We start from the raw sequence: 14,636 nt of genomic DNA on the forward strand, positions 1-14,636 counted from the left end.
AAATCCTCTTGACTAATTGTCAGTTCTCCTTACCAGGGTCACCCATGAACCTACTAACAACGCTAACTGCATGTGCAAAGATCCAGCCTAGTGCCAACCATAGCGTACATCAAATTTCCTACTGCACTAGCATACGGAACCTGACTCACGTACTCCTTCTCCTCAGCAGTCTTGGGTGCAAAAGCAACAAACAAATGATTATTGGAAGCACTTGGAGTGTCTATAGGCTTAGCTGTTGTCATGCCAAACCTTGACGATATCTTCTGAATATAACCTTTCTGTGACAAGAAAAGTTTCTTCTGACCTCTTTCCCTATAGATCTCCATCCCCAAAATCTTCTTCGCAGCACAAATCTTCATCCAAACTCACACTGAGAAGACCTTCAACCTCTGAATACACTTAGTTGCAGCTATGATCATATCATCTACTACAGAACCAGATATATGAAAGACCATCATCAGCTTGCTGTGGTACACAAACAACCATACTCACTGCTGTTGTAGCCTAACTTAATCATGTAGCTGTCAAACCGCTTATACCACTACCTAGGAGACTGCTTTAGTCCATACAAGGACTTCTTCAATCTACAAACATGATTTTGTTTTCCAGGAACTTGGAACTCATCTGGTTGTGTCATATAAATCTCCTCTTCTAAATCCCCATGTACGAAAGCTATTTTCACATCTAGTTGCTCAAGTTCAAGATCCTGATGTGCAACCATTTCTAATAGCACCCTAATGGAAGTATGTCTGACTACTGGTGAGAAAATCTCATTATAATCTACTCCTTCCCTTTGTGTGAACCCTCTTGCAACAACCCGATCTTTATACTTGACCTCCTCAGTTGGTGAAGACCCTTCCTTCTTCTTGAAAACCCATTTGCATGTTACAATCTTCCTCTCCTTAGAACGTTTGACTAACTCCCAAGTCTGATTCTTATCTAGAGACTCCATCTCATTTCCTATTGCAGCGAGCCATAAAGTAGACTCACTTCCAGAAACAGCTTCTTTATAGGTGGATGGCTCATGATTTTCAACCTCCATCTCCTCAGCAACCTGAAGTGCATAAGCAACCATGTCTTCAAAACCATACCTCTTTGGAGGCCCCACACCAACTCTTTTAGCTCTACCAAGTGCTATGCTTGGTTGATGTATTTTAGATGACTGATAATTAGAAGACTCTTCTGTAGCACCATGTTGATCTTCTCTACCTCGGTGTTGTGATTCACTCTCAGCCTAAGTGACTTGCAGCTCCACCTGTTTATCAACATCACTACTAAAGACACCATAGGAGACTTCACAGGAGAGTTAAGCATAGAATTTTCATCAAATATTAGACCTCTATTAAGTATAACACGATTTCTAGAAGGTGACCAGATTCTATAGCCCTTAACTCCATTCCCAAAATCCACAAATACACCCTTCTTAGCTCTAGGTTCTAATTTACCCTCATTTACATGATAATAAATAGTAGAACCAAAAACTCTCAACAGAGAATAATCAGCAGGCTTACCAGACCACATCTCATATGGTGTTTTGCAGTCAATACCTGTGTGAGGTGCACGGTTGATTATTTAGCAAGTTGTACTCATAGCTTCTGCCCAAAATCTTTTAGCTAACCCAACATTTGAGAGCATGCATCTCGCTCTCTCCAACAGTGTCTGATTCATGTGTTCTACAACTGCATTTTGTTGTGGCGTATTCTAACAGTATGATGGCGAGCAATCCCTTCATTCTTGCAGAACTCATCGAATTCAGACCAACATAAATCCAGACCATTATCAGTACGCAACCTTTTGATCTTCCTTTCAACTTGATTTTCCACTAAAACCTTCCATTGCTTGAAATTCTTGAAAGCCTCACTTTTATGCTTTATCATAATCACCCAAGTCATTCTTAAATAATCATCGATCATCGACACAAAAACTGTGACTCCAATAGATGCACTCGAGAAGGTCCCCAACAATCAGTTGGGATATAATCAAGAGTACCTTTCGTTGTATAAACCGCCTTTGGGAACTTGCTGCGATGAAGCTTCCAAACACACAGTGTTCACAAAACTCTAGATCCTGCACCTTGTGCCCACATAGAAGATCCCTCTTCGACAAAATTTGCATCCCCCTTTCACCCATGTGCCCAAGTCTCATATGCCACAACTTGGTCAACTCCTCCTTGTGGATCTCAGATGACACAACAGCAGCAGAACCTGTCACAGTAGAACCTTAAAGAATATATAAGGTACCAATTTTAATACCTTTCATAACCACCTTTGAACCTTTATAGACACTCATAACTCCACCTTCACCTTGAAAACTGAAACCCTTGCTATCAAGAAGACTTAAAGATATCAGATTCTTTGTCATTAATGGAACATGCCTAACTTCGTTCAAGGTATCATGAGTCCTCACCTTGATAGAGCCTATTGCAACTACTTTACAGGCAACACTCTTGGCCATAGAAACATTGCCTCCATTTATCTACTCATAAGTTGAAAACCACTCCCTATATGGACTAATATGATACGACGCCCCAGAATCAAGAACCCACACAATGTGACTGGCTATTAAATACTAGGGCCAGATCTTCCTCAAAATTACCTCCAGTTTCTGCCAGGGCAGCAGAACCTTCGCTCTTGTCCTCCTGCTTCTTTTTCTTAGGATATTCATTTTTCCAGTGTCCCTTTTCCTTACAGTAATTACAGACATCAGTAGTTTTAGGACCCTTAAAATTCAAATTTTTAAAGTTCGTTTTCTTTATACCAAATTTCTTTTGTCCCTTACCCCCAGTAATCACTAATCCAGATGCCTGATTCTCTGTACTAGAACCAAATGCCTGATGACGGACCTCTCTAGTATGAAGAGCATATCTTACTTCTTCTAACGACATACTATCTTTCCAAACAATAAAAGAATCCACAAAGTTCTCATATGATACAGGCAATGATACCAACAATATTAAAGCAGCATCCTCATCAACTACTTTAACAACAATATTTCGCAGATCTAGCAAGATAGTATTCAGTTTATCTAACTTCAACCACAGACCAGCAGCAGTTTCCTGCTTCGCAACTTCGGTAATTATGTCGTCAGACAGACACAACATAATTGTTGAATGCGCCTTTTCCTCCAGAACTTCCATCTCAGCGGTGACTGAATCCGTTGCCTTCTTTGTCAACGGTGCCCACAACCCCTGCTGCTTCAGTAAAGCCCGCATCTTGATTTGCCACAGACTAAAACTATTCCTCCCAGTAAATTTATCAATTTTAACATTCATCCCAGACATCTTTCTCACACAGATCGAACACCAAAGCTCTTGATACCAATTTGTTATAATAGACGTGAGAGAGAAACAAACAATACATGCAAAAACAATAAAAACAGACAATAAATTTACGTGGTGCACCAATTTGGCTACGTTCACGACAGAGAGAGAGAGAGAATATTTTATTATGTGAATAAAACAGATTACAGAGAGAATTAGACTAAAATTCGTAGTCTAAACAATTAGGTATAAATAACCTATTTATACTCCCGTTATAAAACCGTGTTTCCGCGTTTACAGGGCGACCTGGCCCGATGGCATCGGGCGAATCCAAACAATCTGTTGTTCTCAAACTCGTCACGAGCCCGATCGGGCGGTACCCTAGAAATCCTTTTTGACGCATTTTGACGAATACATTCAAGGCACTATTCTTACAATTTTCAATGCTAATAGTTGATTAACAGTACGGGATCTGTATTGAGAATTTCAATGGAACTATTTATTAATTAAGTTTTCGTATATTTCGAAGAAAATTTTTAAGAGCGAAAATCAATTTGATAGCTTTTACTTTTGTGTATACAAAGGATATTCTTTTTCGTTAATTACTTGTCCCAAGCAGGGTCAACACTCATGAGTTGGGGGATCTCAACTCATAAGAAAATTTTCATAGACTAGAAACTGGGGATTTATACGAAGAAACAAATATTTACACAAACTCCACAAATTAGTACTGACGACTGTTGAACACCCAACCATGAAAGAAGGTGGGAGCTCCAACCACGATGATGTTATATACAAAGGACATTGAGAAGACAAGTTACTGTGAGCTGTCGTTTCTTTTTTTTTGAAAAAAATAAAGAAGAGCTGTGGTTTCTTATATTTTCGATAGGATTTTGGTCAATGAAGACAAAACCTAAAAGCACACCTACGGGTTTCTTTTGATTTGAGCCTTAGGAATAAGAATAACCCAACGTTTACTTCTGAACAGGATATATCATCAAAGACTCAAAAGTGTTGCTATTTGCTAGGCATCTTATCATATATAACTAACCAGTGATGCCATTCCACAGTTGCAATATATGCTCCATCATTTGCACGGCATGACTATGATGCGATCTGTTGCTAGCCATATACTAATGGTAACCATTTTCTTATCTTTTTCTTGCACTTAATTATCAATGTTTAAGTTGCGTACATAAACTTTCTCAAATACCAAGTAAGTGTTGGCCCAATGGGGATGGGGACTGGCTTTGGTAGGACGGATCCGTGTTCAAATCCCCGCAACACTCTTGGGAAAGGAATGGAACCTAACCATTCCGAACTTGACCTCGATCCGGATGTAGCCCGAAGGGTGAACCGGGTGCAAACACCAAAAAAGATAAAAAAAATATATACTTTCTCAAATAGGCAAATAGCCTTACTAGCTAGCATCATTTCTTATCTTTTTCAATTTCCTTAATCAGTGCAAGTAGATTTTAGCCAAGCTTTTATTGTATAAAGTATTTCCAAATTTTGAAAAGTTTGTGTATACTTGGAATTTATTTGATGCCATTCCACGGCCGCGTGCATGCTTGGTCCAGAGATTGCATATACATTTCATTTTAAAAGTTTGCTAAGTATGCCTTGCACCAAAAAAATTAGAATTTGTTAATTAATTAGCTTCTTAATTTTGCTATGATATAACTTATGATAGTTAGGAAGGTCTATTAAGAGAAACTAATGAACAATAGTACAGTAAAACATCATATATATGCGGATGATCAAGGTACGTGAGTAAAAATATGCATGCACAACGTGGAAACCTCTCACACAAACAAACAAATATGAGATTATTACCCATTTGATACTCAATTTCGATTTCCTACCTTTTATATATGTTAGACCAAATAATTTGTCCCTGCTTTACTATAACTAGTTTTTAGGTCCGAGGTACGCCTCGCGTAATGATATTTTTCATTTATTAATATTATACTTTAATATGACAACACTAAATATGACTTGATTTAGTGGTTAAGACTTTGTTATATGAGCTTGAAGTTTGGGGATCAAATTTTAAAAATCCTAACGAAAAGCGTCACTTGGCACCGCTCCTTGTTTAGCAACGCCTTTTAATATATTAGTATAGATAGATTTAGCTATGGGCTACTTAATATTATAAGTCCACTGCTCACATCATCAATTAAAAAAAAGGCTTTTTATTAAGAAATAAAGCAAATAATAATTAATATCAACTAATATGATCAAGTGATACGAAATATACGATTATACAAATAATAATTCCTTTAAGTCGGACAAAAGATCTTTTAATTTCACAAACCAAATGCTAACCAATTATTACTACGGATGTATCGATCCAAAAGATTGGACGTACATAACAATTTCATCCATAACTGAAACCCACTTATTCATAGGATCTGTTTGCGGTCATGCAACCCTAGCTACTATAATAATTTTTGGGCTAATCCATGAGCAAAATTATAAACGCTTTTACTGTATAAGTTGACTTATATTATGGTTTAGGCCACTCAAATCATGAGCAAAATTATGAACGAATTTTCTGTGTATTGTTGACTTATATTATGGTTTAGGCCAGTCAATTCAAGGAATTAATAGGGGATAGAGGTCGTAGAGCAGGGAGTTTCCAGAAGGAAAGGCCCCATATATTGAGTCCGGATCCTCTAGAGTTTTAGGAAAACTCTACGAGGTAGAGTTGTATTTGAGCCTTACATATTAGAATCAAGGGCTCATATTGATGGAAGGGAAAGATTTAGGCGAAAATTTTGATGAGATAAAATAGGGGGAATTTTGGAAAGAGAATATATGAGCCATTGATTTTTTATTCAATGGTTGATATTGCTCAAACTCTACCTTGTAGAGTTATTTTACAACTCTAGAGGATCCAAACACCCATATATTCCCACCCTATTATTTCGTGATGCTTTTCACTGTCCGGAGCAAAAAGGAGGTCATTTTATATCTCAAAATTGAATGACAGAAAAACAAAAAAAGAATTATAACGATGTGATTTTATTGTGGCGAACCTTGCAAGTGAGTGATTAAATTTTAAGATAAGAAATATGGTGCAAAAGTATCCAAAAAGTGAAAAAGAAAAAAAAAAGGGTAATAAGCCAATTGAGTTGTTGAATAATGATATGGAATCCAAACCTTGTGCAAGTTGTACTATGAGCTCGTATTTTCACATAATTGATGGAATATTGAGTGTCCATTTGAGCACGATTGACTGTTTCATCATCTTCATGCTTAAATTAAGAGTTTCTCACATAGTTTTCCCCGTTTTAAAATAGAAAAAATTATTTTAAACAAGTCAACTTTTACGTCGTCTTCCACTTTCAAGTCTAACTTTTGATTATTTCTAGTCAAGTCAACTTTGTAGCACCATTAACTTTAACTAGGCTAAATGACCGGTAATCTGATGTACTGGTAAATAAAAAAGTTTGACTTTAAACAAACCCATTGACCCACCCAAAACTGAAAATCCTCCCACCCTTGCAAACACCCCTTCCCCACCCTCTCCACACCCCTACGAACACCCCCTCCCCCGCCCCACCCCTGCAAACGCCCTTCCTGCACCCCCCTCTTCCTGCGACCTCCCCCACCCCCTGCGAACACTTCCCCTACCCTCTCTTTCTCTCCGCCACCTTCAACGAGCGAGGTTAGTGATGGGTTCCGACGACCTCCCCCCACCCCATGCGAACCTTATGATGGTAGGTTTCAGTGGGATTGTTGGGCGACGGGGTTTCGGGCTGGGACGAAGGGAGGTTATAGGGAAATGGGCGAGGGAGGCGAGGGGTGGGGAGGGGGTGGCAGTCTGCGGGGGGGCTGCGTGGGCTAGGGTAGGGGCTGTAGGGGGTATAGGTGGGAACGCAGCTAGCAGGGAATGGGAGGGGACGGTGGGTGGGGGTTGGGATGGGGGTGCTGCTGGTGGAAATGCAGTAGAGGAGGGATAGAGAGGGGGATGTTGCTGGTGGGGATGCAGGGGCATGGGAGGGGTGGTGGTGGGGTGTGCTGTTGTTGGGGATGTAGGGGGTAGGGGAGGCCGGGTGGTCTTAAGGGAGAAGGAACAGAAAGATGAGAGGAGGAGAAGGGAAATAGAGAGAATACAAAAAATAAAAAAAGTACACAAATCATATGGCGACACATAACACATGTAACCGACTAAACAGGTTAAAACTCAATAGAAGAAAATAGCCCTACAAGCCTAAGTCAACCAAGGACAATCAAAAGGTAGTCTAAAATGGGAAGACCGTGCAAGATTGACTTATTTAAAATAAATTTTTCTTTAAAATAATAGTTACATATATTAATATCATTGAACATTTGGAAGAAAAAAATGTCACTATTTTCAAAATAAAAATTATATATATTCTAATTTGATTACAAAAATTCCCACACTTAGCTTCAACGTAGGTAGAGCTAGCGCGCTTGCTATCAAAAAAAGGCACACCACCAGCTAATACTACATCCTTTTTCTCCCTAGATCGGAATCTCACTATAAACACTCCCTTCTTAATCATAACAACCTTCTCCACACCATAGTTCTTCCAGATTCGTCTAATGAATCCCTCCATTACATATTGAGGAGGATTAGCCCCAATCACATAACAAATTAATGCCGAACTCCAATAATCAACTTCAGATTGAATATCATTCGCATCAATTGTAATCACAGGCAAACATTTAGCACACATCAAATTCCTTTCAGGACTACAAGGACTTACCTAACATCATCAAATTGCAGAATCGGAACCGGTTCCATGTTCCGGATAGAACAATCCGCCAATTTACTATTCCCCTGTTTTTGTACTCCAGAAGGTGAGTGCATCGCCGTCTGCCACCGTGAGAACAACCGATGAGTTTGTTGACTCCTTTGTATTTCACGAATCTCCTCTTCCTCTGATGTCTTCTCAATTTCCATTGCTGCAACCCCTAGAATCTCATCCATGTTTTCGTTTTCTTTGCCTAAGAATCAGAACATGGACCTTTAGGTTTGCTTGAGCTAGCATTATTAATCTTTTGCACTTTAGAACTTCTCGCCATGGCAACAATACACAGTATTAAGAGAATTTCTAGAGATAGAAATTCCTAACCCATTTTGCAACAATTCACTTGTTACAAGCTCTATTTCTCCAAAACAAAAAAAAAACAACCATTTGATTTTTTTGTCTTGTTGTTCCTTTCATATATCATTATAGAGTATTGTTATTGATTCCTTGCATTTCAAGCACTATTTGGAACTTATCATATATATGAGAGTCAGCTTATGGTTTAGGAAAAAAATTTACCAAAATATTTTGATCAATAAATCAGATACCGTTAGTATTATGTTGTTCTATATTATTTTAATTTATCACTAAAATTAACATTATGAGTAGGTTTATCCTGTATACTGTACAATTTAAAAAGCTACTAGAGTCTAGAAGTATAATACTAAAGAGTAGGTACTCGGCTTCTATTCCAAAAAGGAGCCTATTAGATATGCTTTAAACTGGTCTTTTGCCATTTACTCAATCATTTCATTTTATCCACAATTCATCATAGAATTTCTTCATTCACAAATCACAACCTTTGTGTTGGCCAGCATTAGCAAGATCACTCACACTTTATTTTATTTATTTATAGTTTTTTTCTAAGATTTGCACCACCACTATTTTACTTGCACTCTTGCAGGCATTAGTGGAGATTGTGATGACGTGCATAGCAAACAAAAAGAAAAAGTTCGAGACATGAATTTTGCTCGTGTCTAACACCCATACATAGTCAAATGAATTGTTGATTAAAGTTTTTTGGTGATTAGATATATGCAAAGTACCAAAATACTATATATACAAGTGGAGAACGGCATATATGCTCACATTATATAAACCATTTGTGATTTGTCATTGTGCTAAATGACGTTTGAGTTCTTTTCTGATCAGTTATTAGGTGACAAAAATTATAATCATTATCAACGACCATTAGTTGTTATTATCAATTTAAACAGAAAGGATCTCTTAGTGTTATTAGTAGGTATGCGGCACATTTGGGCCTACATCCTGTTTTAAAGTTTTAGTTCAAGCGTAACTGTTGCTCCCACGATGCGACCATTGGTACATATTTTTAGGTGCTCCTGGGAGCAACTATAAATATATACTGTCAAGCACAATTTTTTTGCATATTTTTCATATTTGTCACATAAATGAGTAAATGTAAAATGTGGAAGAAATGTGAGAGGGAGCATTGTGCAAGCTTTGAACAAGCAATGGCACCAAAAACACCAAAAAATAGAAAGCGTGTAGGAACTAAAATAGGTAGGAACAAACATAATAACTTATCAGATGAGTCGTAGCATGAATGAACACTGCCCTTTAGTTGAATTTACCCCGTACATATACACGGATTCTTGGCAACCAACCTCCAAGCGAGTCAACGCCGGTATCTCACAAAAACTAAAATTAAGCAAACCAAGGTTGTTTGTCACAAAAAAAAATTACATTTAAGGTGTTAAGTTGCCAGAAAATTATTAAAAGGTTATTTCTCGTAAAATATGATACACAAAAGGTCTATTTTGACAAATTTCGCAAAATATTAAGTGTGTAGGAACTAAAGCTATTAGGAACACATATATGATGAGTTGTGGCATGAATGAACACTGTATAAAGTTGAATTTGCCTCGTTATGTACACACAGATTATTGGCAACCAAACTCTAGTGATACACGACCATTGTCACTCTAGTGTAATATAAAGGAACAGGTTAAGAATACGGAAGAACATTGCCCATAAGATGAGAATGGGTGTTTAATATTTGAGGAGGAGATGTTGCCCTGTGTCTAAAGAAGAACGGACAAGACTTTTATACAGAGTAGCCTCCAAAAAAATAAACAGCGGGATATATAATTAGGGGCAAACGAAGAGATAATGGAAATGTTAATAATGAAGGCAAGAACATTTATTCATTGACGATGCCAAATTAGTGAAGATATTGTGTAGAGGTTAAGAAATCAACAAAGATATGATGAATGTCGATTTCCAAACAAAGATTATGGAGCAGATATAAAAATACCCTTACACTACCTTGCCAACGCTCAACCTCTCCAGGTGTATGTGCGGTGACTATTACGGTCAATTTTCTGTGCAGATCTAGACCAAGGTAACATTAGACAGTTCATCTAGAGCAGATGACTATTGCAGGTGGTCTAAACTAAGTTAACAGCTGATGAACTATAATTGTGGGAGACTAGGTCAGCAAGGAAGTATGTTCAACAAAGTAATTAAATAAGTAAGGTCAGACGTAGTCAAGAGTTGTTGGAGATTTCCCAACATTCTCGCCTACATAGGTGGAACGACTGAGATGTGCAAAAGAGGTTTTAAAAGACGGTCTACGTACCTAGGGAATAAGGGTTACACACTCATTCTCACTAAAGGCAAGCAAGAAACAAAAAATCCAAGCAGACATTATTATTATTATCTCAACGAACTTTGTTTACATAGTTTACATTTCTTAGAAGTTAATATCCATTCAATAATTGTTAGAATTACATCAATATTGACTATCGTATTTCATTGACGATAGTTGCGTTAGTGGATTGGTGGACCAACACTTTCTTGAGTCTTTCCCCTTGATTTCCCCTTTTCGTACATTTTGTCAAATCGTCTAAGTCTAGTTGTCGACGTTCCCCAAATTCGTTTCGTCCTTATGCAAATTTTCACCTCAACAATTTGGCACCCTGTAACACCCCCAAAATCCATACACGTCTAAAGCTACGTCGCATCGACTTTGGGAGTGTTACCGCCGCGATGGAACGCAAGGCATAATTAGAAATACGGTAACTCAAATTCATTGTCTCAAAACCAAATTGCAGCGGAATAGAAAATGTAATTACAACTCGGGAATCATAGATGACCCCTCTTTATTCAAACTCAAACCATGTAATAATGTTCTATAAAATTCATTAATGATCAAACCAAAAGTTAACTTCAACTACAGTCTAGCCCCCATATGCTTGATGTCATGCAGCAGCACCAGCTCACCTAGTCTGCTCCCCATTGAAGTATCAATAGTTCATCACAGGACAACAAACACATAATAACACACAGGGTCAGCTATGCTGAGTACGTAATGAACTATGAAAACCATATGAATATAAGTGAAGCATACATTACAACTGTTATATGAACCCACATAATTGCACATCCTTTACTCTTTCATTATTTGGCATCGAACGGGCACCGTCATCTTACCAGAATCATACGGGCTACTGAATCCTTAATAGACGACTTGGTCTATTAGATGAAATGCAAATACGGTTTTGTTCCGTCTCACACCCATCACCTTAGTATGCATACCCCCAAGATCGAACGGAACCTTCCGCCTACTTGAGTTATCAAAATATAAGGACACTACTGTCGTCACAGTAGGCCTGCGTAGGAGTGTAGGACAAGTCCTACACTCCCCCCCATTGTTCTATACTTGTAGGGAGTCCAACTACAAGTATCGCCATAATCTTCTTTTATTACCAATCATTCTTTTATAACTTTAAAGAGTCATTTACATACTCTCTTAATTACCAAACTCAATCTTATCCCTAGTAACACCCTTGTTACTCTATAGATCAGATTAATAATGCTGATGTTACACTACGATAGAACTTCGCATTTCAATGCAACATATTTCAATGCATCATATTTATTTCACGTTATAAACGTCTAACCAAACAATCACAATCAAAAGTTCCCTATCATGGTACTAGGTTCCAATAACATGAACTGCAACCTAAACATGATACTAAGCTTTGAAAGTAAACTGGTACGCGTACGTACCTTGTAACGGAGAATTTTCGCTGACTTAATAGAACGAGCCGCTTATGAAATTGGGACCTAAATCGTTAAAACAAAGCTTCAGTGTTACGTCCTTGATAACACTAACAACTACTACGTACTAAGACCATAACGATCTATCGATTCGAATTACGCAATAGTTAAAACCTTATTCTAGAACTTTACGTTATAATTCTAATCTAGTGAATTTAACGTCTTTTAGTAGTCAGAATTAGTGAGTAACTAAGTTATTTAGTAACATTAGTCCACTAATTTACCAATCCAAAATGTCATAAGTCCAGCCTGTCTTATGTCCAAAAGTCAAGTCATATGTCCAAAAGGTAAGTCATATGTCCAAAAGGTAAGTCATATGTCCAAGAGTAAGTCATATGTCCAAAAGGTAAGTTCCATGTCCAAAAGTAAGTTCCATGTCCAAAAGGGTAAATCATACGTCCCAAAGTCAGATTTCATGAAACAGGTTACTCATGAAACAGTAATAATTGTAACTAATAATAATACACACGTCTCCTGCTTTTATCTTATTCCAATTACAACCCTAACCAGAATTTTTTTACTTAAAACAGAACAATAACTTAACTGGTTAAACAATCTAATAATTTACTAAACACTCTAAATTACTAATTATTAATTACAAACCTTACTTAATTACGAAAACAGTAAATCTAAATAATAAAACTGATATAATAATTTAGGTGCATAAGTTATATACCGCTAAATCTCGCCGGCAAAAGAACTCCGGCGACCGACCTCCGGAATCGAAACACCACACCACACGAGTGCAGTAGCCTCGCCCGGTTTCGCTCGTCGCCCACGGACACCCACACCAGCCTTGCTGGTTCGCACAATCCCGCGCAACAACCGAAACCCTCGTGCGACAGAACTCGCACAAACCACGCACCAACCTGCGACGATTTCTCGCAGCCTTTCGAACACCGTCGCGCACAACTCGACACGCCTGCGCACCGCTCGAACCAAACCTCGCGCAGCCTTCGTCGCTCGCAACCTCGGCACACCCTCGTCGCTCGCAACCTCGGCACACCTCGTCGCTCGCAGCGCGAGTTCGCACCACTCGAGACTACGCCCGCGCGACCCTCAAACACCGACTGAGAGGGAATCCGAGAGAGGAAGAAAGAAAATCTGAGGGAGAGAGCTGAAAAATTCGAGAGAGAGAGAAGAAGGAGAAATCGGCTGAGGAGAGAGTGAGGAGAGAGAAAGTCGGCTGGGAGAGAGGAGAAGAAAGGGTTTAGGGTTTTTCTGAAATTCCTCTCCTTTTCTTTTTATACTCCCTTCAAAAGGTAGTAACCCTAGGTCGATTAGGTTACTCTTTTAAAATCCGAAATTCCTAACAATTCATATTACTAATAATTTATTCCTATTAACTTGTAAATAAATTAAAATACCTTTTTATTAATTCTTTTATATTTTCTTAATTAGTACGAAATTAGTATTAAAAATACGGAGTATTACAGGCTTCCCCCCTTAAAAGAAGTTTCGTCCCGAAACTTTGAGGTAGCCCGTCTTAACGACGATCTTTTGCACTTCTAAGTCCCAAATTTCACAAGCGTTTTCTAACGTTCACACAATAGATAAGCAATTTTCACACATAACTAGCATATAACTAACAATAATCAACATAATTAACATACTTTAGGGTGAAAGCGCGAAATTCTATCGCATTCTTCCCCCCTTAAAAGAAAAGTTACGTCCCCGTAACTCACGTACCTCTTGGAAAAGCTCAGGGTACTTCAGACGCATTGCATCTTCGGCTTCCCATGTGGCTTCCTCGGTAGTTTGATTTCTCCACAACACCTTGACAATTCTGACGTCCTTATTCCTCGTACTTCGCACTTTGCGGTCTAGGATCTGGACAGGTTTCTCCTCATAGGACAAAGTTTCGTCTATCTCTACGTTTTCAGGTTCAAGGACATGTGACGCATCAGGTACGTATCTCCGGAGTTGGGATACGTGAAACACGTTATGGACCCTTTCTAGGTCGTTGGGTAAATCCAGGCGATAAGCAACTTTCCCTACCCTCGCCAGTATCTCATAGGGTCCTATGAACTTAGGGCTTAGCTTCCCCTTTTTCCCGAATCGCATCACTCCTTTCATTGGGGACACCTTAAGCAACACTTTTTCCCCAACTTCGAAATTTTCGTCCCTTCGCTTCTGGTCCGCATAGGATTTTTGCCTGTCCTGTGCAGTCTTAATCTTTTCTTGAATGACTCGCACTTGATCCATCGTCTCTTGAATCATATCAGGTCCTAACACTACAGTCTCACTGATGTCGTTCCAACACAAAGGGCTACGACACTTTCTCCCGTACAACGCTTCAAATGGTGCCATCTTAATACTAGCATGGTAGCTGTTGTTGTATGAGAATTCTATGAGGTCCAAATGGTCTTCCCATGACCCTTGGTATTCTAAAGCACATGCTCGCAACATGTCCTCTAAGGTCTGAATAGTTCGTTCTGTTTGACCATCGGTAGCTGGGTGAAAGGCTGTACTCATTAATAGCTCACTACCAAATGCTTCCTGGACCT

At 38.6% G+C, this 14,636-nt stretch overlaps 1 long non-coding RNA gene across 1 annotated transcript; it reads right to left on the reverse strand.

Moving 5' to 3' along the window:
• Window positions 1-11,098: 11,098 nt before the first annotated feature.
• LOC130589764 (uncharacterized) lies at window positions 11,099-13,239 on the reverse strand. The gene is made up of 3 exons (XR_008967408.1): window positions 12,806-13,239; window positions 12,079-12,135; window positions 11,099-11,294 (listed from the first exon to the last, which is right to left on the reverse strand). It is a non-coding gene; the product is annotated as an uncharacterized LOC130589764 (long non-coding RNA).
• Window positions 13,240-14,636: the final 1,397 nt, after the last annotated feature.

This window comes from Beta vulgaris, chromosome 8, assembly GCF_026745355.1.
Source record: "Beta vulgaris subsp. vulgaris cultivar EL10 chromosome 8, EL10.2, whole genome shotgun sequence".
In the NCBI taxonomy this organism is placed as follows: Eukaryota; Viridiplantae; Streptophyta; class Magnoliopsida; order Caryophyllales; family Amaranthaceae; genus Beta; species Beta vulgaris.